At 40.4% G+C, this 27,763-nt stretch overlaps 1 protein-coding gene across 5 annotated transcripts in view; it reads right to left on the bottom strand.

Annotated features, from left to right (window-relative positions):
• CCSER1 (coiled-coil serine rich protein 1) overlaps positions 1–27,763 on the bottom strand; it is a 695,877-nt gene that overhangs the window by 625,129 nt on the left and 42,985 nt on the right. The window contains exon 1 of one of the 5 annotated variants that reach the window (XM_084516948.1): positions 21,027–21,252. The exons of 3 other annotated variants lie outside the window; for them this stretch is intronic. The gene's annotated coding sequence lies outside the window, so the exon portion shown is untranslated. Of the gene's footprint in view, positions 1–21,026; positions 21,253–27,763 lie in introns of those variants that run through there. One more of the 5 variants, XM_084516952.1, reaches the window with a different exon arrangement.

Genomic DNA, 27,763 nt, shown 5'->3' with positions numbered 1-27,763 from the left:
ATATATATATATAGGGAAGTGATAGCAGCAGCCCCCATTCACTCCATTCATTTAATCTGGATTACTAAATGTGGATTTCAACATCACCTTTATAAAGCCAAAAATCTTTCAGCTCATTGGTTTCTAAGTAGCCTTTGTGTTATACTCTATACTCAGCTAATTGGATAATTGGATATTCACCTTTATTATTATTACTACTACTCTTACGTAATGTGGAAACTCAGCTTAATAAGCAACCATCAGGACGCTGTATTTTCAAGAACTCTAGAGTTTCTGCTCTGATTACAGGATTAACCATTCCTGCAAGACCTAGGCTGCCAAAAATACAGATAAAGCCCTATGTTTCCAAGATAAGTTTCTTACTACAAGTAGACAGAAACCAAAGCAGAGTTATTTCTCTGCTTGAAAACTATAAATATAGCCCTATGTGTGACACTGAACTGCAACTGTTCATAAAAACAATGCATAACCTAGTAATCTAAATATCAAGTTAAGAATTTTTTCATTGATCAATTCAGATAACGTGTTCAGATAACATCTTAATCAAGTGTCACCAGACACAGTGCAGTGAGACATTAGAACAAGAGTAGAATTGCTACCTGCTGAGGTGATGAACTGGGAGTCTAATTACACCTTATCAGACCAAGGGAAGGGAAGGGAAGGGAAGGGAAGGGAAGGGAAGGGAAGGGAAGGGAAGGGAAGGGAAGGGAAGGGAAGGGAAGGGAAGGGAAGGGAAGGGAAGGGAAGGGAAGGGAAGGGAAGGGAAGGGAAGGGAAGGGAAGGGAAGGGAAGGGAAGGGAAGGGAAGGGAAGGGAAGGGAAGGGAAGGGAAGGGAAGGGAAGGGAAGGGAAGGGAAGGGAAGGGAAGGGAAGGGAAGGGAAGGGAAGGGAAGGGAAGGGAAGGGAAGGGAAGGGAAGGGAAGGGAAGGGAAGGGAAGGGAAGGGAAGGGAAGGGAAGGGAAGGGAATCCAAAAATCCACTGTACTAGCTCTTTCAGTCCTATGTCCCTGAAGAATTCCTCAACATTAATGTACACTCTCATACAGCAAACTGCAAACATACAAATGGAGAGGACTTCAAAGGAAGTGAAGAGCATAATTAAGCAAAGATGTGTACTCAAAATCTGAAAAGAAAAAGTCAACTCTTACTTAAAACTGACCTGTGTATACACATTAGCTCTCCAGGTCATTACAATTTAAACTAACACAGGGTGCCTCTAACATTGGATATTCGTCCATTTTTAGCTGCCTCAAAGTAAGAGCACAAATAGACTGTCAGCACTGAATATACACTGTGCTGACTAGGCTATTAGAGTTTAGCTGTCCATTTTTCTAAAGCAATCCCTCTGCCATTTAAGAGGCATTGATTCACTGTGCATATAATGATCAAAATTTGTAATTCTGTGGGATTTTAGCACATCCACAGATGCTTTGCACCAATTGTCATCTATGTTTCCAGCTCTCATTTCCTGAAGGGCTACCAAGACTGCAGAAACCTGGCGCATACCAGTTGTAAAGGCGAGAATCTGAAATGAAACAGAAACCACGTGTCCAATTTCATGAAGAAGATGATGCTGATGACTGTGGTACGTAATATTAACAACCTGTCCAAATATTTTGTTACATCATCTTTCAGCTTCACAAAACCTTGAAAGTGCAAGAAACACCTGTAACTCCTCCTGCAGCACTTGCTGTTCTTTCCTGTGCAAGGTAGGACACTGGATTAAATAGGCCACAGAATGACTTCATGACTTTCAGCCATAGGTATGTTCTAACTTTGCAAAATGCCCCATAGAAAGTCTAAACCTTAACTAAGATGTGCAGTGAAAGACAGCGAGAGAGGCAATAGTATATGGGACTGATTGTTATCTAGTAGACAAGGATGATAAATAATTATCATCTGAACTGAGTCTGTTTGACTTCTCAGGAGATCATCATTTATCATAATCATCAGCTAATTGAGTTTCTGCTTCTGAAGGGTCAAGAAAACATATTAAATAAAAAACAAAACAAATCTTTTTTTTTAATCTTTCATCTGCCAATACCATTTCCTGAAACTGCAGCAGACATTGCTCTACAAAAACCTTATTCCAGCTAAACAGCAGGTTTCAACACGGTTAAACATGAAGCTTCTTTCCTGATTTCATCTGCCTTTTTCATTCTTTCCTGACACCTCCTTCCCTTCCTTAATCAACTTTTCAACTAAGATCCTGTGGGATCACTGCAAATGCCATCCTGTTACCCTGGAATAGGATGGGGCAAGGTATAAAGAAAGGTGATCTCAAACTTGACAAGCTATAGTCCAGACAACTATTTACACAAACTCAGTGGGCTGCCAGAGCCTAGGGCACATGTTACAATCTAGAGGACTACAGCTTAATGTGCTTGGTAGTAAAACTGGGATTTCAACAAAGCTGTGCCAGTTCCCCTGATGACAGAAGTCATCATTGGTCTGTATCTCAAGTGCATGAAGCAATGGCAATAGGTGTGGTTGGAGACAGTATTTTTTGCTGTTAGTTGTTATTAAGTAGTAATTATTAAGTGGTGGTAGTTAAGTGGTTATTAAGTTAGCTTACTTGGCCATTGCCAAGCAATCTGCTAATGAAATTAATTAACAATAGTAGACATTATTTCTATACACAAATACCCAAAGGTATGCACTACCTTACCATGAACTCAATTTGACAAGCATAGTTATACTGGCTTTCCCTTTCCTCTGACTTAGGCACAGGATGTGAAAATATATTGCACCTTTTAAGTCCTCTATTCTTGTTCTATTTCAGAATTCAAAGCATTTATTTTCCATATTTAGACGATATTACATATTCACTTATGGAGCAACTTGCCAGGAGACCAATTTGTTATTTCCAGTTCTGTCCTCTCTGAGTTTTAATTTTTACACATCTGCAAAACAGAGAAATGCCAACTTCATTACAGTCCTTAGGATCACTACTTGGATGTACCATACAAATGCTCATCATTCCTAGTTTGAGGTATACTAAGAGAATATAGCTATACCAGCTAGTTCCTGTGGAAACCTCAGTGGGCCTGCAAGCATACAGTAGGCAAAATTTTGTTGTGCATTGTCAGAGGAGAGATTTGCTATGAAATACGCAAGATGAAATTCTCAAGGTAAAAGCTCTCAGAAGGGAACAACCATGAAAGAAGGCTGGCACCTCTGTCAATAGTCTACAACAGGAAATAACAAGGTGTAGCTAGGTGCTTTCTGTCCTCCTGGCATGGCTGCTCCCACTGTTCCTGCCCACAGTGTTCACTGTGTGGCTTTTTCAATCTCAGGAAACAATTAATTAATGTTTGTAAAGTACTTTTCGAAAGGTCAAGCACTGTGTAAGCACCAAATGCTGTTGCTGTGGTAAGGAGACAGAAAAGGTTTTAAATTAGTCAAAAGCTATATGCTATTAGTTTTAATAAAGCACTATATATTCTTGTAGCAGGGCAGATATTTATTAAGTTTTAATCCATCTTGCTTTTACTTATAACCAACATCACAAAAAAAAACAAAAAATCAAATAGAACTGAAGATCACTACTGCAGAAATCTCTTGACAGAAACATTTAGTCGGAGCACACAGCTTTCATCAGACTCTAGTAAATAATTGTATCATCCTGCACCATAGAAATTATGCTGGAAAAGGACAGCAGCGTACATAGATGTTTCACATACCCCACACGCATATACGCAATGTATGTATGTTCCAATTTTTTTTATTTTATTATTTTATTATTTTTTTTTTTTTTTTTTTACACACACACCCAAAAAATTTTTTTTAAAATTGGCATTCACTGTCAGACTGTCCATCTGACATCAGTGCTGCTGCCTCCTCTGAAACCCAGTCTTGGTCTCCAGCCAAACAGGTTCATCCAAAAGAGAACAGCTGTAGAGCTGTCATTTGGCAAAAGGAGCATCATTCAACATTGGCAGTCCTATTGTCATCTTTAACATACCGTCAAGTGCCTGGCACACTACCTGAATGCTGACACACAAAATACCATTCTTCCCACAGCACTGGAGTTCTTCATTCCCTGTTCACAGGCCCTCAGTGCTATCCCTCTACTGATATTACTCAGCATTCAGTTTTCCATGAAGGCATGTTTCCATTTCAGGGGCAGGCACCATCAAAGTCTTTCGTTGCCTTATGATCTTTTGCTATAACTGGAGCTGGAACATGGCATTGAAGTGGCTGACACAAACCATTCCAGGAACACGTCTGCTACAGCTGACTGGGCAGAAACAAAGCCAGTCCTCAGCACAGGGCATCCCCACCCAAATCCTTCAGTCATCAGACACTTACCTAGCCTCTTGTTCAGCAATCAGTGCTCCCACTATAGCCTGCTACTGTGACCTGGCATCACTGTAATCCTTTCTGCATCAACTGCAACAGCCTTGGAGCACACCCTTTACTTGCAATATCCTGTGTATCTATGGTTCAGCTTCTTCATAGACATTTTACGCTTGTGTTTATTAAACCACTTTCATTTTTATCACAGAATCACAGAATTATTTAGGTTGGAAAAGAACTTGAAGATCATCAAGTCCAACTTTCATACTTAATTCACATACATTTTCACATGATTAAGAATTATATAATGTTTTTAATAAAGGGGGGGGGAGGCGCAGCAGGCTTTACGCCTCAAAGTCATTAAAATACTTAATTTCCCACTACGTCATTAGCTGTGCATGTCTGCTGAGGCTTTAATCATATTTTGAAGAACAAGAAATCGCAGACAGGGAAACCACATGAAAGAAAGGGCCTCAATCCAAAAGGAAATAATGTATCATCCTAAACCACACAACTCAGTAGTAGTTTAATTATAGCTTGCCTAATTATACCTTATGACACTCTATGATATTGTAGTATAAAATCAACTCCCATAGACACACATACACAAAACCTATATTAAAAAAGCATTATGTCTGTGCTATATACAGTGAAAGTCAGAAGTTCATGGCTAGCTAAGAAACATGCCATATGTTCTCCATACACCCAGTGTTTGGCTGCCTTGACAATCTTCTGAAGAAGCCAGCTGTGGTAAAGTGGGTGACAACACACAATATACCTCAATTACCTACAAACTTTTGCAGTTTGCTTTCCTTTTGAAATGCATGAGTTTGAACACCACTCTTCGCATAAACATTTCTTCGGAAAGGCACTGTTTCTAAGAATGTAAGACAAAAATCATATACTGAAGCCCTATAAATACAGAGTGTTTTATTTTAACAGAGAATCATAGTGGAAATAAATGAGAGAAACCCGGTTACATTAGAGCCTTTGTAAATTTACTTATTATTATTTGTAAAATTTACTTATGCAATAAGTAAAACTCATTTAAAACTTATAAAATTCCAAGTCAGCAATGAACATTATAGAAGTACTAAGCCAATACACTGACATACAGGAAAGTATAAATATTTCCCCCTTTAATCTCCAGATGATGATGGATCTTATTAAACAGATGCCACCCATCTTTCATTTAAGCTAGCTGAAGGAACCAATTAGATGCACGTTTCCATAATGAAAACGTGAATTCAGTGTGAAGCTTTGTCTAACAACAGGCTTGTACAGCAAAGCCTAAGAAGAGTTAAGCCATGGTCTCTGAGGGCTCCTCTTGGCATGGAGTGCTAATGTAGGATAGAGGGTGACTGCAACCACATGCAGCCACAGATGTAAGAGGCAAAAGGCCAGCAAACAGCAAGGATAGCAGTTGCAGTCATAGCTTGGGAGAGGGGAAGAAACATCAATTTCTGGTTAGCAAAATCCATAGCCACTCCATTTCTGAGTTAGAAAAAACACCTGATCTTTTTCATTACTATCATTGTTCTCAAAAAAAAAGCAAAGTTAAGCACAGCAGAACTGCAACCTTTTAGAAAACCTGCTTATGCTAGTACAAAATACCTATCACAAGAGCTATGAACACAGGCTAACCATTTGGATCATCTGGAGGACTGCCTGTGGATGGTCCCGGGCATGTGGGGGCACTTCCATCTGGACGATCACCTGGAGGAGACGCAGAACAGTTGCTTGAGCAATGAATGCAGACCCGGCAGCTGAACACCTCCTCCTGAACACAGGCTGGCATGCAACATAGAAGTCACTTCTGCAGTAGCCTGGGGAAGGACATTTGTTACCAAGAATGGAAAGAAGCACTCTTCTTGTCCTCTTTTTACTCCCCAAACACTTGGGCTTAGACCATATCAAAAACAGATCCTCCAAACAGATTCTAAGCTAAATTTAATTCAATATATAGGCTTACAGAAAACAGTCCTCTCTGAAAAAATGAACTGTATCCATATTTATTTTTCAAATCCCATTGAAACTAATTAAAGGAATTAACCTCTCTCCATCAACTTCCTTATTAAATCTGCCCTAGTGCGCAAGAACATGAAGATGGAAGAGGCTAGACCATTTTTCTACTTGTCTTGTCTAGAAAAGAAAAAAAAAAAAGTAAACTAATATGAGCAGTGAAAAATACTTCTGTATTAAAAATACTGTAGTTCTATACAGAAGACATCTGGGCTGAATACTCCGAAAACAACCACTTTTTTAATCCATTCAACCCAGAGTTTTAAAATAAAGTTTCTGTGTGATCACGTGCATCCAAAGAATAACTCTTATTTTCAGATTTCAAGGAGAGAGCAACCAAGATGATTGTCAGACCTCCTACATAACAGCACACAAAACCTCATTGCCTGTATGCAATGGGGATTGCCCACCCACCACTTCAGTAAGTCACTGTTTTTCAAACAGTTTAAGGGTGACCTAAAATCTCTGTTTCCTATTCATATGATGCTTCATTTAGCTTACTAAAATGAATCCTGTACAAGTGAGTTCACCTTGTTAATACAGTTCAGATCACTCTTTGAAATTGAATTTCTCGTTTTGTACGCTAACAACCTTTTTATTCATCTAGAGTCTGGAGTTTAAGAACTGATCTTTATTTAAAAAAAAAAAAAAAAAAAAAGAAGCAATGCTAACATCATGGCCACAACGCTTCTCACGCAGCTACCCATTAAGGGGTCAAACTGACAAACACACTGCATAAGAAAGAGAGCAAGATCAGATCTAAAACATAAATGTTTCAGAGGGAGGACTTTTTTTTTTCCCCTTCCTTTCAACAGAGTTCAGAGGCTAAAATACCATTACCTGTGAGAAATCAAATGTTAATCTGAAGTCATGTTATAGAATATAAAATAAATTCAGCTGCCAGGAAATCGTTGCCATCATTTGATACACAGAAAACAAGAACTCACATGTTTGGCACATGGGACAGCAGATTATTAGAGTTCAAAAAAAAAAAAAAAAAAAAAAAATCAGCTAGATTCCCTTAGCTCCCAGAATAATGTTGTCAGCTAGTGTGATTTGCATCATCTTGGGCACTGTGTTCATAACTAGCTCTCACAGAGACTTCCAAGTTCCTCATTTCCACAAATCTACACACTTGGAATTTGAGGAAATTTTGCCAATTAAGAACTTTGATCTGGCCATTCCTAAAATGCAGGCAGCCTGCAATCCTGCCTCAGGCACTAGCAAAATGTTATGTTCACGAACAATATAGGATACTTCATTTAAAAATAGATTAAGGGGAAAAAAAAAATCATACCTGGAACTTCTATCATGAAACATTTAGAAAGAAAAAAAATAAAATAAGAAAGCAAGAGTTGTTGAAACGGTGTTTTAAACAATACTTTAAATATTGAAAATATTTTACATACTTTAATAAATTATTAATTCATATTTAAAAATGCATGGATTGGTTTTCAGATATTGCATCTGTAGATTATGTTCTTGATCTCCATCACTTGACCAGTCTGTGCTTTCTAGGGAAAAGTGCTGAAACCACAGTAACAGCCTGAATTACTTAGGGATTTAGGGAGAGATTAATCCAGCCTTTCAGTAAAGGTAGTATTTTTTCAAAAGTCCATGGAGGTCATGACTAGCTTTAATGACATACTGTTTATTACATTCAATACAATGATGAAATGTGATTTAGATGAATGAGGTACTTCAATATGGCAGAAACACTGCTGTGAATTCCACACCTTACCCAGCTCTTCAAAAGACAACAGCCTGTTCTTCCACAGCAATCACGAGTGATCATATTCCTTTCAACTACAGGAGCTCACACACACTGCAAAGTAGGCCAGGAGTTGCCAGAAAGCTATTGTCTTGCCGAAAGCACATGCCAACCCCCTCCTGTGGTTTCAAGTCTGGCAAGATCCCTACAGAAACAGTGAAGTGTCAGATGAGGAGAAAGGATGAACACAATCCATAAAGGTAGCTAAAGGGCACGGTCACTTAAGTGGTAAGGATTTGGAGAAGCACTCAGCTAAAAAGGCAAGCAGGGTAAAACTAGCCTGGGAGCAGTAACACCCCAAGGGTGGATGGGCTGGAAAGTACACACTTCTACTTGCTGCTGTTTCTACAGCAGACCCAGAAGACCAGTTGCGTATGAAAACTTCACTGTGCAAGGTGTCATTTTAGATACGGTATAGAAAGAAGGTCCCAAACACAAAGCTGCTACAATGAGAGACTGAAGAAGATCTGAGGTTATGTATCATTCTGGTGGTGAAACACATGACCCATACGCTGCTCTGTTAGAACAGACAGAGCAGAAAAGACAGAAGGTAAAACTGCATATAGAAGGTTGCAATACACTGGGAGCCTGTCAAGCTGCTGACAATACATCCTTATGGCAAATGAAGGGTAAGCACCAGGACAGATGGCAGAAACTTTTAAAGCCTACTGGTGGCTTTTTTTTTTTTTTCCTTTTGTAATCAGATGTAGCTGTAGAGATTAGCACAACAGTTTGAGGATTACACTGAAATTCATCTCTCTTTGTATCTATTCCTAGGCAAATAAACAAATAGAAAATATATTCTGTTTCACCTCCAGACAGTTATATCATTCTGGTTTCCATCATATCTGCCTTCTCCAGTAAATGCCACTCAGCAGGAAAACCCTAAGGGTATTAAATAGACAAAGTGAGACATGCAAACACTCCATGTTAGCAAAGCATGGTGAAACACTGCACTCTTCAAAAAAATCTTTGAAGAGTGATACAAGACTGTAACCTAGAACTTAATACAGGAAAAACACTGATAATTTTTAATGCATTAATTAACAAATGGCAATGACCTAGTAAATAGAGAAAAAAAAAGTGATGGCAAAGTATATTCTGAAATAATGAAACATATTTTGCACCTACACACACCACAGCGATGGTGTCTTTCCCTTACTACCATGAATGGATGCAGAATATGATTCTGCAGTTATACTGACTTTACTTCACTTGGAGCATACTTCAAGTAAAGATTATAGGACAGGGAATAAAGAGAATTATATTGTGTTCATAATAGCTTTTGGCTCGGGAATCCAAAAAACATCTAAGCAGCACATTCTGCTTAATTTACTTTGATATGGGAAGATTAACTCCAGGGAAATAAAATTAATGCATTCAAGGATTCTTTCCACCACCTCTGTAATTGTTTCTATTGTCCCAGATTCATTAAATCCCTCTGGTAAATCTCTAAATATTATAGATTTGTGGTATTCAAGATAATAAAACAGCCCTTGAAATACAGCTTTCCTGAACAATTCATACATAACAATTCATAACAATTCATAATTGATAAACTACAAAAGGTCTAATACACATGTAGAGTAACCTGAATACAACTAATACTGACTGAAGTGCAACTAACATGAACAAATACAAAACTATCTCAGTGCCAAAGCAAGAATTTCAGCTTCAAAAGGATGCTTCACCCTGGAGTCACTTTGTGGTACCCTGCATACCAGTTTATCTCAGCTGAAATTTGGTTTCCAATAAATAGGTGCTTTTTCTGCACACAGGCCAAGTGAGTGGTTTTACTGGAACATGGCAACATACACCTGTCTGACAGAGCAATCCTAGCTCACAGTATGTACAAACATGCTCTTGAATAATTTGAATCAAGCAATCTGCCCAACCTGTTCTCCAAAACAAATAACCACACAAGTAGGTTTTTGCTTTTGTAACTGTGCCAAGCACTCATACCTTATGATCATTTTTCAAAGTCTAGGGCAAACACCTCTTCCGTATTTATTCTATACATTGTTCTTCATCATAAATTGTGACCAGCTACAGTTAAAAATGTAATACGCTTTGTAAATTTTAGCACAAAGAGTGAAGTACTGAAATTTATGCTTCCACGCATATGTTAAGCTTCTATTGGCACAAAGACTCTTTTGCTTTATTTTTAAGCTCATTTGCTACTAGAGCAACTAATCACTGAAAACTCTGGTAGGATCACACACTCTGGTGTATTTGGATTTTGCCTTGACTACTAATTGCTACGTGTTTTGCTATTGCACAGAAAAATGCATATTTCTACTTGAAGTTTCTCCTGATTCTCTACTTCTGATGTGGCTCCTTACACTGACTGACAACATCGCACAGTTTACTTTAGCTTGCCATTCTCAGCTGGGTACCCGTAACTGGGGTCTTTCATTCAGTTACTTACACTATGGCCAGTTCATTATGTTGGCATGTTTTCTATTCTCCTTCCAAGCATTTTGGTGCATTAGTTCAAAACAAAAACAATTAATCTGTACCTTCCTGACAACAGGGTTTGTTTGGGCTTTCTCCATCCTCTTCTGACACCACACAACAGACAGAAATCAAGTCTGGCCTTCTTTGTCTCTGCTGATAGACTCACTGGATGTCAATGAAAACAGACTAACTTAGGAATATAATATCTGTTGTCCTTTTAGTCAAAAGCAGAGTTTAACAAAAACTCCACACCTGCAACATGCTTCCTTGAGAACTTCAGGTAAGCAAGCATTAAAAACAAAAACAAATCTTCTGATGGTGTAAACAAATACAGCATACGGGCTCAAACAAATCAACTCTCTTAAGGCAGGCGTCAGTCCGATGACCTGAACGAGTGCTCCACCCTACACTTTTAGAAAAAGTTATACGAAAATAACCTAGGGGAAGGGAGGAAGACCATAAAAAAAAATAATTAAGAAAATCGCTCAGGCTTTTTTCTTGCATATCATAATGAACACCAGATCTAACAAGACCTAGTTTCCTATATATTTGCATATTGTGGTTAGTTCATTTTAATGCCTAGGAAGCTCCCAGCAGCCAGGACACGTACAAGAATCCTCTTCTAGCTCAACTCTTTGCTGTTTAACATAGAATGAGCTTACCAGGCATCTTTTCTCTCAGTTAAAGAACTTAGTCTCTACCTCTCCTCAGATTTCATAAACCTTATTAAAACTTTAATTAAGCTTGGAGATCTCCAACCTTTTGTCAAATACTGCTGAAAGCAACTAATAAATTCAAAAATTCTGGTGCAGATGAACGCAGAAACAATACAAAAGGACACTAGGATAGCAGATATTGGTTTTGTAAGAAATCAGGACAAGCTTTGTCATGCTACTGTGTTTTCATTTATCCTCTGAGTAACATAACTTACCGAAGCTTTGCAAGCTTCATTTTCTAATTCTGGGACAGAGAACCAGTTTCAAGATGAATGGAGGAGAACCAACAATATAACAGTGCTCAAGGCGCTATAGTTCAGCATCAGCAGACACCGCTGATAATAAATACAAGGCCAACAGGAGCTATTGGCAATAGGTACATTTGGCTCCATCAAAGGAAGTAATACTATAATACTGGCTGAGCATCCAGACCCACAAGCTACTTTTATTTATTACTTCATTATTTAATACCATGCAGATTTAAAAAACAAAAAACAAAAAACAAACAACAACAACAAAAAAAAACTCTCATGTATTTACTGCTTTATTATTTAAATACAAAGAAATAGTGGTTTCTGCAAACCAGTAATAAAAACCTCACAGGGACAATGAGTTCAAAGTTTGTGGGTGTTTGTTTGTTTGGCTGTTTTTTGTTTTGTTTTGTTTTGGCGGGGGGGGGGGGGGGGGGGGGGGGGGTGTGAACATTTTCACTGTCCATTCAAGCCTTCCTCAAATTCTTGACTTAAAAGAGTTCTTCCATTCCCTTACCAATAGCTCTCATGTGCCCTCAGGCTTCTCAAACTGCTCTGTGTCACGTCATGTCTTATTTTATTTAAAGTACACAAACTCTTTACGACAAGGACTTAGACTATATTTAGAAAATGCTGTATAAAGATACAGTGCTGCGTAAGTGTTTTATAATTTCCCTGGTGTTCAGCTTCAGCATTTTGGAAGTTAAAGGTATTGTCCCAACCAATGGGAAACTATAAGGAAGAGAGAACCATTAACCTGAACATACAACTTCTTTTTTTCCTTGACTATTTTCAAAGCATACAGAATCACAATAAAATAGCTACACTGTAGGATCCCAATCCAATAAACATGAAAGCACGAAAAAACAGGAACTCTATAATTCTCACAGCATTTTCCAATACTAACTTCTTGCTTACCTTCTTCAATGAACAACAAATATCACCCTGAGGACATTTTTAAAGAAAGCTGTAACGTGAACAGTGCTAATATACAGATTTCAGAAGCACCTGCACACAAGATGTTAAACTCCCTAAAAACAGAATGAGAAGTATTTTTTTTTGTTTTTGTTTTGTTATTTTCTCCCCTCCCCAATTACTAAATATTTAGTGATGTGGGAGTAGATTTTATAAGCTTATCTGTGAACATACTTTTGGATTTTATTGCAATAAAGCAAGTAAATGAAAGAAAACCTTTTTTTCTGAACTATTGCACAACACTCACTACTCTACATCTCAAACAGGGCCTAGCTTTCAACTGAAAGCAACGTAACTTACCTTCTAACTTCCATGAATGCTTACATATAAGTATATGCTTGCACGCAGTATTTACCCCAGAAAATTGATCCCTGTGTTGTCTGGGGAATATTAGGTATCCTTCTAAACAGCACACAGGATATGTTAGTTAAAAACCTCATTGATGTCTCATTAATGCCCTAGCCTTCATCATTTGTTAGCATTCCTAATTTGAAACTACTACAGATATAAATGATATGCGTCTGTTGGCAAAGACGTTTCAGATGGATAATCAAGTTACTAGGCCTTAGTTATGCCTCATAAGGGAACTGCATGAATGCTCTTAGCTCATGTCAAACACTAAACAAAACAAATTCTAGCTAACATCTCTGTACATAAAAAATATACATATGTGTAGCAGAGCTGCAGATCTGACAGTCTAGGACAGCTTTCTTCTGGTTCCAATTTCTGCCTGTTAAAAGTTCGATCTGAAACAAAACCTACATTAACAGACAAAACTCACAACCTGTACATTACCCCCTTATTGCTAGCCATGAGCCAGTACTAAAGACTGGTGTGAAATTCACTGAGACCTTGCCACAGGCAGTCAGCCACCAAAAACCCATTTGACCAAGATCAGGATGTTAATATGAGGGCTTAGAGAGGATTGAGATTACCTTGCCGCTCATGTGACTAATCCCTGTATTTCTTCTAACAGCCTTTTTGTGGAGGGGTAGAACAAAGACAGAGCCGAGAGAACACAACAGCTGATTTTTCTTTCATTTCCCAAACATTTCTCCTCTGCCTCTTTCGCTTCCCCCCTCTCAACAGATGCCCAACTTTACTAGCTATGAAGCAGAACAGCAGATAAAGAGAAACCATTTGTAGTGTCAGCTCCTAGCAGTTGACAAACTTACTCATCTATGTTCCTTTTATTTCTTCCCCATGTACTCCATATGCATGTTTTCCATAACTCTCCTCATTTTTATGTTTTGATACAACTCTTCTAAATTCTGTATGCTTCCTTTTACTTTCCCGTATTTCCTCTCTGAATATTTAAGATCCAGGCAAGCATTTTAGCATCCCCATTTTGCTCCACCTGAACTTTGTAAAAACAAACAAACAAACAAAAAAAACCTCTAAATATCCTGTTTCCCACTTGGTCTTGTGCCCATGCATAACTGCCACTAGCTGCCTCTAGGTACAGATCAGTTTATTTTCAGACACACTGAACTTACTCACATCAATTGTATTTGCAGCATTTTGGCCATTCTAAACAACATCATAAAAAAAAAAAAAAAAAAAAAAAAAAAAAGTGGTGATAATTTTATTTTCAGAGGTGTTAAGAATTCAATGATGTTAAATAAATAAATAAATAAATAAAAACAAGACTAAAAGTTACATGCCCACTAACTTTTGAAATATGTCCATGGGAAAAAAAATACACGTCGTACAAAGTGACCTAACAGATTCTAAGATATTATTTAAGGATATAATCAAGGCATCATTAAAATCAATAGCAGTTTAACCACTGGCTTACAGAGCCAACTTTTCTTAAAGAACTTATAGCCGACACATTTAAAACAAAACAAAAAATGTGTTGAAAACACTAAAAAAAAAAAAAAGATGCTAAAAAGATGCTTCAGTTTTCTACTCACCATATAGTCATCACAAAACTACAGCTACAAGACACTAGATAATTCACACAAAATGAAAATACTTTATTTTGCTACTCACGGTGAGGGCAGAGGCTGCCATCCATCACCTTTGCACACCACATTCCTTCTACCATCACATCTACTTTTACATTGGAAAACAGCAAAACCAAAATAGAATAGAAGGTACATGCATGGTTCACCCACTCAAGGCTCCTTAGAGCTCAATCTCACACAGAAAAGATGTACATGAACAATTAGCATTCCTTCTCAGAGTGTCTCTGGAAGATGAGCAGGTGTGCTTTCATGTTATAAGATTATTTTTTTTCAAATAGCACAGAAATGCAACAAGGGATTATACCATAATGTTTGCATTTCTATAGGCATACCAAAACTAACATGTGTGATACATTCGGTCAGTTTGCAAATGTCATTTCCTATAAATGCTATGTGTCCCAAACAATACTCATCTTAAATATAGAAAAATATTAAATAAATAAATAAATAAATAAAAAGAATATGTATCAATATTTATTACCTATGGCTACTTTATCATTTTAAGTACAATTGATAGCTCACACTCAGCTGAAAGCATGATCTGCTCTCACAGTATTTTAGGAGGTTTGTGAATCTGAAAGAATCAACATCAACTTACAGCATCACTTTGCTCTACATAAGCATGCAGAAAGCCATATCATTTTCTGTATTATCATTTTTTGCCAGTCACCTCCCTTCAGCAATATGAAGAGAAAAAAAAAAAATAATAATAATATAACATTGGAAGAACTTGCTTAGCAAGGCAATTTATTAATGTATCTGAATACTGCAAATGAAATTAACTTGTTAGCACTTTCATTGTTTTGGTAGACACATTAAATTCTTACTTAAGGCTTTTGTGTTAACAGAATAAATATTGCTTTTCTTGTATAGACTGAAGTAATAAGTATGAAGACAATTAATAGAGAAAATTAAAGGCAATCTTCTTTTTCCAGGACTGTTATTCTATTATCTTTGTACTCATTGTATGGTTGGTCATCAAGAATCCAACCTGCATATGCATATTTTAATAACCTTTTTTAAAGTTATACAAGCTGTTTAAATAGTCACTGAGGCTCCCATTCAAATCAGTAGCAGTTCCACCACTGGACAAAAATTCTGCAAGAACGTATTGCAAACTTCACTCTTCCCCTCCCACCCCTCACCAGGCACACAATGAAAAATGGATGCAAAACACTAGAGTAATTAAAAAAAATAATAAATAAAGGAGAGTTCAGATATACATCACCAGTATAATCATTGCACTACATATAATTATGAGACACTAATGAATACTGGTATATTTGGTTACTGATGGAGGGTGCAGAAGCTGCCATTGTAACCTGCACAGCCCACACACCTTACACCACGTTCCAGCTGACTCAGGTTACTCCATCTTTCTTAGGGCCTGAGATTATGTGCTGGTCACCAGGACAGGCCAACATCATTAAGAGGTGGCATTTGCACAAATGTCATTATTTCATAGGTTCTGCTTCAAGATTTAATCCATGTCACAAGCAAAACACAGATAAGGAACCTGTAGGCATGTGTGCATATATATGTATGTATATTTCTATCCTAAATACCACAGTGCTACAAAAAAAAAAAAAATAATAAAATAAAATAAATCACTGGAGAACAGATATTTTCTCATCAAAACATTTCAAAAGATCACATCAAGATGGCATGTCATAAGGAAGCAGCAGGAAAGAGGCCAAAAAACAAGAGTGAGAACACGAAAGCTGGGAGTGCACTGGAACCAATATATTTTTCTGAAGCAATGATTTGCACTATAAAAATTTACAGGCAAAGAGTATTTTTTAAAGCTTCCTACCAATCTGTCACAACTGGTTCTTCTCACTAGAAGGCAGCTGTGACCCTCAGAAGCATTACTGATCGTTGGATCTCCAATTCCTGATATGCTAGAGCATTATAAAAAATTAAGTGGCATTTTCTTAAATAATGTAAAAGTGTCATTACATTCTAGGAGCAACTGAACTACTTTCTCTCATACTTACAACAAAACAAAATCCTGGAAAAGCTTTTTCTCCTAGACTGAAAAAAACGGTTTGCTAGTAATGAATCTTTACAGAGAAAATGCTGCATAATTTCATGTCCAAATCCTTCAACCATATCTGCAGGAGATTTCCACATCTATGCCAAATCATAATAATAATAAAAAAACTATACTAAGACAGATGAGTCATTAAGATAATACTGTGGAACTTGAGATACATATTCCAGTTCAACTGTCTTTTTCTATCACAAATCAATTGTGTGACTTCAACCCAAACACTGGCTCAATTTCCCATCTGTGAAGATAATAATTACAGATTCACACTTCAAAACTCACAAGGGATTTAATAGTAATAAGTAGGAGAAAAAAAAAAAAAAAAAAAAAAAAGATAAAAAAGAAAAAAAAGAAAAAAAGTAATGTAACTTAGTACTTTTGGATATCGCAAGTTTCTGGAATGTCATTAAGGTCAGGTGAAAACATTGTTGATACTCTGTGTCAGCATCATCATTCAGATCTTTATAATACACCTCAATAGTGTATTTTTTTCTTTTATTGTTTTTGTGTAGAATCACAAAATGCCTACAACATACAATCCATTTTTCTAATGTAACGTCATTTTTTACTTACTGCTTGCCTGTTCTCTTATACTATCCTTGTATCTTAGTATAAAACAAGTATCCTGCACAGGGTAGACCCCTCTTTCAGATAGAAACAGTAGTCTCTGTAGGAAACACTAACATTTCGTTGCCACACAATGGAGAACAAACTATACTCTTCAGTCACAGAGTGTGTGCATTTACAATACCTAAGTGATACAGCCTACTATCCAGTAGAAATCAAAAAGCAGTAAATAAAAATAAACAGACAGTTAACTAGTGAACTGCTATACAGGTTTTTCATACAGCTGCATGTAAAATATATGGCTGCATCTTCCATAACCTCACTGTTACAGGCCCTTCCTGAAGCATAAAAATCAACATGCAATGGTACAGGCACAAATCATGCTACGCATTTTAAGCGCTTACAAGTGCTGTATTTGACATGCCATCCCACACAGCCAAAACACTCGATAGTTAAGGTCTAATACAAAAGTGTACTTACTTGGTCAACGTAATGCCATTTACTGTCATTGTAGAAAATGGCCAAATAAACACAATGAGACAAAAGCACAGTGAAGCTGCAAAATTATTTCTCAGGAAAATATGCATGTGCAGTGGCAAGCAGGGCCTGGTTTTTTTTTTTGTTGTTTTTTTTTTTTTTTCCTTTTTTTTTTTTTTTCCTCCCCTCCCTCTGTGACTAGCCCCTCCAGTTTCAACAAAGTTGCTCACAAGGTAGAAGACCTGAGGCACTGAATCTTATAACAAGTATTAATGTCTGCAAGATAGAGAGTAGAATTCTAAATTCCTGCCCCTAACAAGCTGGTAGTTATTCTAAAAATAAACTATGCCTATTAATTTGATTTGAAGTGTCTATAAGATTTCCTTTCCATGAATACTTTCACTGATCTTTCACTGATACACAAATGCCATTTCATCCAACCTGTTTTAATCAACCACAGAAAAAAATTGTACAGTTTTCAGTTCCAACCTTGCCTCAGAGGTTGGTAACACCTGGTAAACACACAGCCTCCCTAAACTAGGACATCTCTGGAAGTGCAGTGAAAGCACTAGATGATCCATGAACTAAAACGGTATGTAAATGTCACGTCCTGAGAACAGGCAGGTTTTTTAGGCTTCTCAAAATCTACCATTAAGTTTATTTTCACTAAACACTTTTCTCAGAGATTTGTATTTGTATAATTTGTAACCACATGTGAAAACCATACATGGACCTTATGCAATTGTGAGCTTCCAACTGCTCCAGATGAGCTAATCCAATAAAGCCATAGAAGAACCAAAGCCCAAGAACCTTCATGGAGGAGTAGGAATTTGACCACATGGAGCAACAGCTTTACACCCCTCTTGTAAATTATAAAACAATCCAACTAAAAAACAGAAACATTGCCAAATGTATTTTAAAATTGTTCAGTGTTCAGCTACTGACTACAAAGCTGATTTAAGGCATTAGGCTTGAATCAGAAACTCAACCACAGCTTATGCAGCACAACAGACTGTACTCTCACACAACCATATGCTTAGGCCTGAAGATACAAGACTTCACCTTCTCAGCATTTTGTGACTAACAGACAAATATCAAATGCTCTCTTTCCACATAACCCAGATATGGAACATACCTGCATACTATTTGAGGTCCTCCTTCTGATATGACTCTACACCCATCTCCTTACTCAGGCCTGCACAAAGCCCTCTAGAAGATACGCCTTGCACAAGATATTCTAAAAAGTCCTGCCAGGGAGCAAGGTCAGGGCTATGGTACTCCACACTGCAGACTGACAGACAACTTGCCTACTGAACTAAATTCTCCCAACAAGCTGCCTGAGAGAGCTACTGTAAGAATTCAGAATTTAGCAGAAAGTGGATCAGCCTCCAGTAAGAAGAGACCTAAGCTCCTCTCCGTAACCTTTCCCAGTAGGATTGGGTAAAGCTTTCATCTTTATCTGCTTCTTTCTAAGAACTAATTAAAAATAAATAAATAAACACACACACAACACACCACAACAACAAATGGGAATATCCTGGCAAGCCAGAGACAAATCTTTATAGAAAGCAAACAAAAATTGAACTAAAAGGAAAACAGTGTAAATGGACAGCTGCTCTTTCCATTTCCCAGTGGTTGAACTAGTGAGATTGAGGTGGTCTTTACCAGAGCAAGGGATCTTAATTTGCCTGTACTGTTCCTCAGTAAGTATAGTCACTCACAGATGTATGAAACAACCCAGAAGTTGGAAATGCATGTTAGGACTCCAGACTGAAAGACCAAAGGGACCACCGCACTCCAGACTCCAGCAAGTAAAGGAACTCCAACCTGCAGGACATAACCCTTGTTTGCATGACACGCTTCCAGCATAGCCCGGACAGCCACAATATTACCTTCTCCTGAGACGGTGCTGCCTATTTTTCGGGTGTTGCTTTCTGCTTGCGATCCTAGAGAACAATAACTTCAGAGTGAAAAGTCATTATCATGTCTCTGAGAGGACTTTCGAAGGCTAATCCTTCCTCTGAGTTATTCTAGGACTGAGTCAGCCTTTCACATTTCCATTTCTAAGAAAACATTCTTGACATATTTTTTTTTCACTGTTCCTGTAATAATACTCTGTTCTACAGCAGCCTCAGAAATCATGGGCAAAGCAAGCCCCAAGAGATAATCACCAATGCAAAACAAGGTTTATGCATTATTATTACTTCTAGCTAGATAAATACAAATCTTGCCGTCCTTTATACTAATTGCATTTGTACTACAGAGACACATAAAATGTGGAATTGTAAGGAGGACGAGAACCCCCCTAAATGATTAGGCGCAATGTCTTACTATCTAAGCTTTTCCAGTTCATTAATATTTCACTTTTATATATTCCTCAGCTGCTTTTACAACATGTTCCTTTCTCTCCTTCTTAAGTGTGAGCACAGAGAATTGTTTGAAGTAACTAGTAGACCTTGCCTCACATCCCCACCTCCCTGCCCCCTGAGAGTTTAACACTTCAAGTGCAATATATACTAGATGGAAAAAACGCATCTGGCATAGAAGAGAATAAGAAGGGATTTTGAATCTCCCTTCTGGTTACGTTCCCCTATAAAGGTGTGCGATAGGAAAACAAAGCGTACCACGTTTCTCTAAGCTGAGAAACTTACTGCTGTCAGTTTCAAAGGCAAGACAGACACAAAGCTCTGAAGGGTTCAACTCTCTGCGGAAAAGCAGGACTGCTGCGTTCCCTCGCAAAATAAAAGAACTCACTGCAACTTTCTTTCCCTTGCAGGAAAGTGAAAGATCACCTCCTTCAGCCAGGAGAAAACGCACAAATTATCGAGAGGAGAGGTGGGATTTTCACAAACCTTTCCCATAATAAGCGGCACCACCGCCATCTGCTCCACCTCTCGAGCCTGCCGTGTGTTTCTGGAGAGCTGTCAGCATCCTCCAGCTCCTTTCCCCCAAACCCATCCCCGCGCAAAGGCCCCGCAGCACCCCCACAGCGCTGCTCACGCTGCTGAGAAGGCTCCTGCCTCTCACCCCCACGGGTCGCGGGCAGATTCCTCGATAGCCAGGGCAAGGAGAAGGAGAAGAATGAGGAGAGGAGCCCCAAGGCGAGGCTCCAGACAAAAAGCACCGCGTCTCCCCACCGACCTGCGGGGCTCACACCCCTCTGCAGGCGCAGCCCGGCTCCGCGGGGTGGAGGGGGGGGGGGGGGCTGCAGCCGCCACACGGCAGCCCCGGGGCCACCTGCGGGCTGCCCCCCGCCACCTCCCCGCCGGCTCCTCGCCCCCCGGCACCGAGCTGCGGCACCGGCAGCGCCCAGCCAAGGGCGCAGGGCGGCCGGGAGCCGCCGCCCCGCCAGCGCTGAGACGAGGCGAAGCGAGGCCGGGCCGCCGCGGGGCGCCACCCTCGGCATCCCCTCAGCACCTGGCGCCCCCCGCCACCCGCCCGGGGGTCGCGCTATAGGGAGGGGACGCGTTACCTGGCCGGGCTCCACCGGCGGGGGCTGGGGACCCCTGCGGCGGCCACCGCCGCCACCTCCCCGCCCGCCTTGCTGCTGGCTCGCCGGGCGAACGATGCGGCCGGGGCCGTTCGCCCCAGCCGGTGTCAATCCGTCTGTCCGTCGGTGTCAGTCGGTCATGCTGCGGCTGTGGGGTGTGCGTGCGGGTGGGCGGCGTGCGGGGACAGAGAGAGGGAGGCAGCGGGCGGAGGGGGGGGGGCGGGCCGGGGCGGCGCTTCCGCGTGTGTGTGTGTGTGTGTCGGGGCCGGGGGGGGGCCGGCTGCGATCGCGTGGGGGGCTGCGGGGGGCACGGCTGCACACGCGGGTGGGTGGGTGTCCCTGCGTGGGTGGGTGGGTGTCCCTGCGTGGCAGCCTCCGCGGCCGGCAGGGGTTGGAGCAGCGCTGGGGGGGTTGGGGGGGGGGGGGGGGGGTGAAAGTCCGGGTCTGCCGGGCAGGAATTCAGCGCTGCCCCGGTGTGTTTACACTCACCATCTGCTCAAGGATTTCGCGTTTGTTTGTTTATTTATTTACCTATTCATTTATTTTTTTTCCTCCCCCGCACGCTAGGGGAACCAGCTGATTTCACTTCCTCATCTCCTTTTTTCTGATAACGCGCTTCGTAATTATTTATTTTTTTTTTTTCTTGTGAGCCCGTCACAGTCCAGGCACGTTGCCATACGTAAAAAATAAAATAAAATAAAATAAAATAAAATAAAATAAAATAAAATAAAATAAAATAAAATAAAATAAAATAAAATAAAATAAAATAGGACCGTGTACAGGGCACCTAAAAAGCAGTTATGGTACCAAAGGCAAGGTCTCATCCACACCGGTATGAAAACGGAAATAATCCACCTGGAATATTGGTCAGGGCAGCAGCCAGTTACAGGGCATTTGCTGTAAGGAATGAAGTTCCCTTCCCAACCCAGAAAGGAAGGGTAAAACGGAGGAATAGCCATGCTCTATGCAACTAATATTTAAGGGATAAAGTTTTCGTATTATGTTCTTTCTTGCCAATTTATACAGCACCATTCCCACATCCCTTATCAAAGCAACCTCGCTGGAATAAAGTGAGTGACAATTCACGTGGATGGCAGGCTGCAGATAGGCACCACCTCACCTCATCTTACAAAAGCTAACATGCATAACTCCGCCACAGAGTATCACATTGGCTTTGCAACCCAAAAATAACTTCATTTTGTAAACATCATTGCTGCTTCTGAAACTGAAGAACTCAAATAAATGTTAAGAACTAGACTTATATAGTGAAGTGTAGATCAAAATTAAGCCAATGAGAGTTTTGAAGAATTCTGAGTAAAACTCATTTCCGTAAAATGCAGGCAGCTACAACTTAACAGCAACAATGAGGCCAATTTCAGCTGAAATCCTGAAAATACTTCTGTGAAAATAGAGGGAGTTATGTCTGTGTCAGATTTCGTATGAAACTGACAGGAATCTGGAGGGTTTTAAATATGTCTTTACAAAATCTAAATTTTCAAACAAGGCCGTCTGACATACACGATTATCTTTAGATATAATAGTCAGTCAGTCAAACAAGTTCACCGCTATGCTGTATGAAATGTAATGACCAAACTGAAAGGTGTTTGTTTCTGTTTCTCCTTGGGCTTGGGGCAGAGTGGCTAGAAAGCTGTGCAGAGGCAAAGGGACTTGGGAGTGCTGTTTGATGCTCGCCTGAACAAGAGCCAGCAGTGTGCCCAGGTGGCCAAGAAGGCCAGCAGCATCCTGGCTTGTGTCAGGAATGGTGCAGCCAGCAGGAGCAGGGAGGTGATCGTCCCCCTGTGCTCTGCTCTGGTGAGGCCGCACCTCGAGCACTGTGTTCAGCTTTGGGCCCCTCACTACCAGAAGGACATCGAGGCCCTGGAGCGTGTCCAGAGCAGGGCTACGAAGCTGGGGAAGGGCCTGGAGCACAAGGCCTGTGAGGAGCGGCTGAGGGAGCTGGGGGTGTTTGGTCTGGAGGAGGCTCAGGGGAGATCTTATTGCTCTCTGCAACTGCCTGAAAGGAAGGTGTGGGGAGCTGGGGGTCGGCCTCTTCTCACAGGTAACTAGTGATAGGACCAGAGGGAATGGCCTCGAGTTGTGCAAGGGGGGGTTCAGGTTGGAAATTAAGAGACATTTCTTCTCAGAAAGAGCAGTCAGGCATTGGGACGGGTTGCCCAGGGAGGTGATGTAGTCACTGTCTCTGGGGGTGTTCAAGGAAAGGTTGGATGTGGTGCTTGGGGACATGGTTTAGTGGGTGACAGTGGTGGCAGGACAATGGTTGGACCAGATGAGCTTTGAGATCTTTTCCAACCTTTACGATTCTATAATTCTTGGCCAGATAGTAACAGATAAAATGTTCTACAGTCACAGAGAAACTACTGGAGTATGCTGAACACAACAGTACCATAATGATGCTAGACAGACATTTTTAGTAACTTGTCATCCACATTTTAAAATGTTCAAAAATCACATGGGACACCACCTCAAGAGTAGATATTCATTATTCAAAGTGCCTATATTCGCAAAGTGGGAATTTCAAACAAGAAGACATGGTGGCAAAATAGTTCTACTGAGTACTGGTTCAAAACCCATCCAAACATTTAAGCATGTATACAGCTCTATGTGCATGAATTGTCTCAATGAAGACTAGGATTTTTTGCCATAATTAAAATTACATGTCTGCTTAGCAACTTTATTAAGTTTAGACAGCCTTGAAGTTAAAGACAGAGGAATCTGTGATTTGCTGAACCCGGGTTCTCCCAAGAGCCTTGCATGGTTTCTGAACTCCATCTCTCACCCTTCTTCCTCCTGCCTGTGTTCACTAGAAGATTCTCACAGCCTCCTAATGGTTAACTCTGACTCTCTGGCATGTTTCTCTAAGCTCTCCTGCCTGCTGTTGCCCTGAAAGGTTAGCCCCTGTGATTAAGTGGCACTTCCAGACACACTCACAACTGATGCTTCTAGTGAAGTCAGAAAGGCTTTGATCAGCCCAGTGACACAGGCAGAAGAACAGCCAGCAGCTAGAGATTGTACAGAATAATGGCAGCTTTTCAAAAATTACATTTCATTCTAGTGTGTGTGTGGGGGGGGGGGGGGGCGGGAGAGAACAAAACATTGTAATTATTTTAAGCATCAAGCAATACCTGTTTTGAAGTGGCTTTGCTAACGGAGACCTCAGCAGATAGCTATGGGAGCTACAGGAGGAAGAAAATTTATGGCCACCACACCCAGGACCTTCCCAAGCATAAGTAACCTGATTCTAGTCTCCCACCCATTTCCTGATAGTGTGGCCCCAGTGACTTTTGCAGAAAACCTCTCTGTATGACAGGTATTACACCAAAATAATCATCAGGCTTTGCTAACACCATCAAGTCTTATCAGAAAATTCCAGGTTTGCAGAGATGTGGATTCATCAGGAAGAATGCGTTCTTCTTGCTGGGGTATAAATGTCCTGAAAATTACTACAGCAGACATGTCTGATCCCCTTGCATTGTCTATCAGCTATTTCTATTCCCTCTCAGTTTGAGTTCATTCCTTGTTTCCTGACTAATCATTTCACATGATCCCCCGTGCTTGATGCTGCCACCTACTTAATAAAAAAGAGGGCTGTGTTTTTTACCACACTTTTTTTTCACTTTTTCTCCACCTCAGTGTGGATTCATTTCAGGGTAGGCATGGAGGGAGCTGAGGCACATGAGATCAAATCAGTTTTGACAGCCACGTCCATCAGGGTTCAGTGTGCATCCCTGTGTAACCTTCTTTAAGACCTTAAGATCTCTGGATACAAGCCATCAGTGCAGAGAAGAGCTGCTCTGCCTTATTCAGCAGTCAGGACAGTCAGTGATTCTCTGCACGAGTGACCCTAACTGCGGAGATTTAGGGGCTGGACATAGCTATAAAACAAAATACTTGGGAGGAGGAGGGCAGGTAAAACACCAGAGGGGGGCGTGTAAAACAGGTTCATCTCTGTTTTGGAGGAGCATTTAATGAATCTTAAAGGAACCGGTTCTGTGAGAGCAACTCTGCTTGCCAAGCTGTGACTCACAGCCACATGCTGGCAGAGTAAACTAACCTCAGCACTTGGATACTCTGGGGCATCTTGGGAGGGGATGCAAAGCTGCATTGACTTCGCTGCAGGTTTTTCTCAAACAATACTGTTTGAGCCAGGATGGCATTGGGAGTGTTGCTGCCCCACAGTAACCACGAAGCAGTCTGGTCAAGTCCCAGTTTACCATCACAGGACAGAGCAAAGGAGGCCTCCTGTACCAAATTGCTTCCACTATCTTTTCAGGAAACATCTGTTCAGTGGAGCAGTGCCATACTGATCAATATGTATTGCTTTTGTGTTGTGTGCCATCATATCCATTTATACCTTTGGAGCCAGGATTAACTGAGTGACCTTCCGTTTGCTGTGTAGTGCCATGTATGTGCAATGTACTGGATAAATACTGTCACTGACACTGGTCAGTTTGTTAAATGTGATGGATTTCATCACACTAACATTAAAATCTCAAAGGAGATCAAAGTGCGCTTTAGTTAATAAAAAATAATGGTGGTCTGAAGCAGATTTTAAATTAATGTTCATGGGTTTTGTCCACTACTTTTAAATTTCTTGTAAATTGATTTATAGTCTCTGTCATTGGACTCCCACAGTGTCAATGGCACAAAAGACACCACTTTTTTGCAAGATGATCACCGTCACTACTAGGGTCAGAAAGAGCAATGACAATTAGAAGTGTAGAATTTCTATTCACTCAAAAAGAGAAATGCTCATTACAATCTCAAAATTTAGCTTGTTAACTTGAATGAAAAACTTTTTTCTTTCTACTATCTCACCAGTGAGGTATCTGGAAGAGAGGAGAGGAGAGGAGAGGAGAGGAGAGGAGAGGAGAGGAGAGGAGAGGAGAGGAGAGGAGAGGAGAGGAGAGGAGAGGAGAGGAGAGGAGAGGAGAGGAGAGGAGAGGAGAGGAGAGGAGAGGAGAGGAGAGGAGAGGAGAGGAGAGGAGAGGAGAGGAGAGGAGAGGAGAGGAGAGGAGAGGAGAGGAGAGGAGAGGAGAGGAGAGGAGAGGAGAGGAGAGGAGAGGAGAGGAGAGGAGAGGAGAGGAGAGGAGAGGAGAGGAGAGGAGAGGAGAGGAGAGGAGAGGAGAGGAGAGGAGAGGAGAGGAGAGGAGTTCAGGTTGGAAGAGACCTACAAAGAACATCAAGTCCAAGTGACTGACCACTTCAGGGCTAACCCAAAGTTAAAACATATTAAGGGCATTATCCAAATGTCTCTTAAATATATACAGGCATGAGGCACGTATCACCTCTCTAGGAAGCCTGTTCCAATGTCTGAGTCCCCTCTAGGTAAACAAGTTTTTCCTGATGTCTAGTCTGAATCTCTGCTGACACAGCTTTGAGCCACTGCCATGTGTCCGGTCACTAGACAGCAGGGGGAAAGGATGAGCACCTCCCTCTCCACTTTGCCTCCTCAGGAAGCTGTAGAGAGCAATGAGGTCACCTCTCAGCCTCCATTTCTCTAAGCTTGACAAACTCAGTGTTCTCAGCCTCTCCTCATAGGACTTCCAGCCCTTTTACCAGCTTTGTTGCCCTCCTCAGAGCACATTCAAGTACCTTAACATTTTCTTTACATTGTGGAGCCCCAAACTGCACACAATAGTTAAAGTGAGGCCACACCAACACTAAATACAGAGGGAGAATCATCTCTTTTGAGCGTCTGGCTATGCAATTTTTAATACATCCCAAAACGTGGTTTGCCCTTTTGGCTGCCAAGGCACACCATTCACTGACTCATGTTGAGCCTACTGTCAGCCAGCAACCCCAGGTCCCTTTCTGCAGGGGTGCTCTCCAATCACTCATTAACCAATCTGTAATTATGCCCAGCATTATTCCTATCCAAGTGCAGAATCTAGCATTCAAACTGTTAATGCAGATATTGGCATCATCCAATTGGGATGACAATGAATGTGTAACTGGACCACAGTTATCAGTTCTAATCAGCTCTATTATTTATATAAATGAGCTTAGTGGTACAGTTTGTTTACATTTCCATATAGAAAAATGCCATAACTGGAGAACGTAGTTCTGTAGAAGCATAAAGGAATTTCTTTCAGTGATCCACTGGCAAAAATGTCTTGATGAAAAAATTGTCACTCCTAACTCAGAGTATTTTTGCAGTAAAATCTGTTCACACCAGCTGGCTGGGGGGCTGATCCTGCAGTAGGTGAACAAACTCCTGGTTTGCTCCTGAAGCAATCCCCAAAGCTCCATGTGGTTATAGAAATCTGAAGGACTCCAAAGGACTTGGGCACTATATTTTTACAGACAACAGCTTAATGAAAACATGTAATTCGTGCTTTGTGTGTTTGCATTGCTTTTTATTTGTACAACAAAAGCCCGTATAAAGTCAGTTTTACTTTTCATTCTGAGCTTTTTCCCTTTGAGGATCCCCATGTCAGAATATTTTGGTTCTCCAGGCTAATAGGCTTTTTTCCTTTGTAATTTGTCTGTTCAGACTTGCATTCTTTGTATTTAAATTGTGGAAATATTTTGGTTTGTCTAGGGAATTTTTTTAAGTTTATTTTTATAACATTTACATATTTGGCAAAATTAAAGCTGACAAGCATTCCTTTTGGTGTTGTTATTTATCCATTGTACAAAATGGGAATAGGAAGGAAACCTGCTGGAAGGGAAAACTGCATTTCTATTTGAAACAGAAT

This window comes from Aythya ferina (genome assembly GCF_964211825.1).
Source record: "Aythya ferina genome assembly, chromosome: 4".
NCBI classification, from domain to species: Eukaryota; Metazoa; Chordata; class Aves; order Anseriformes; family Anatidae; genus Aythya; species Aythya ferina.
Note: the sequence above shows the minus strand (reverse complement) of the source record. Positions and strands in the feature narration are given on the sequence as shown.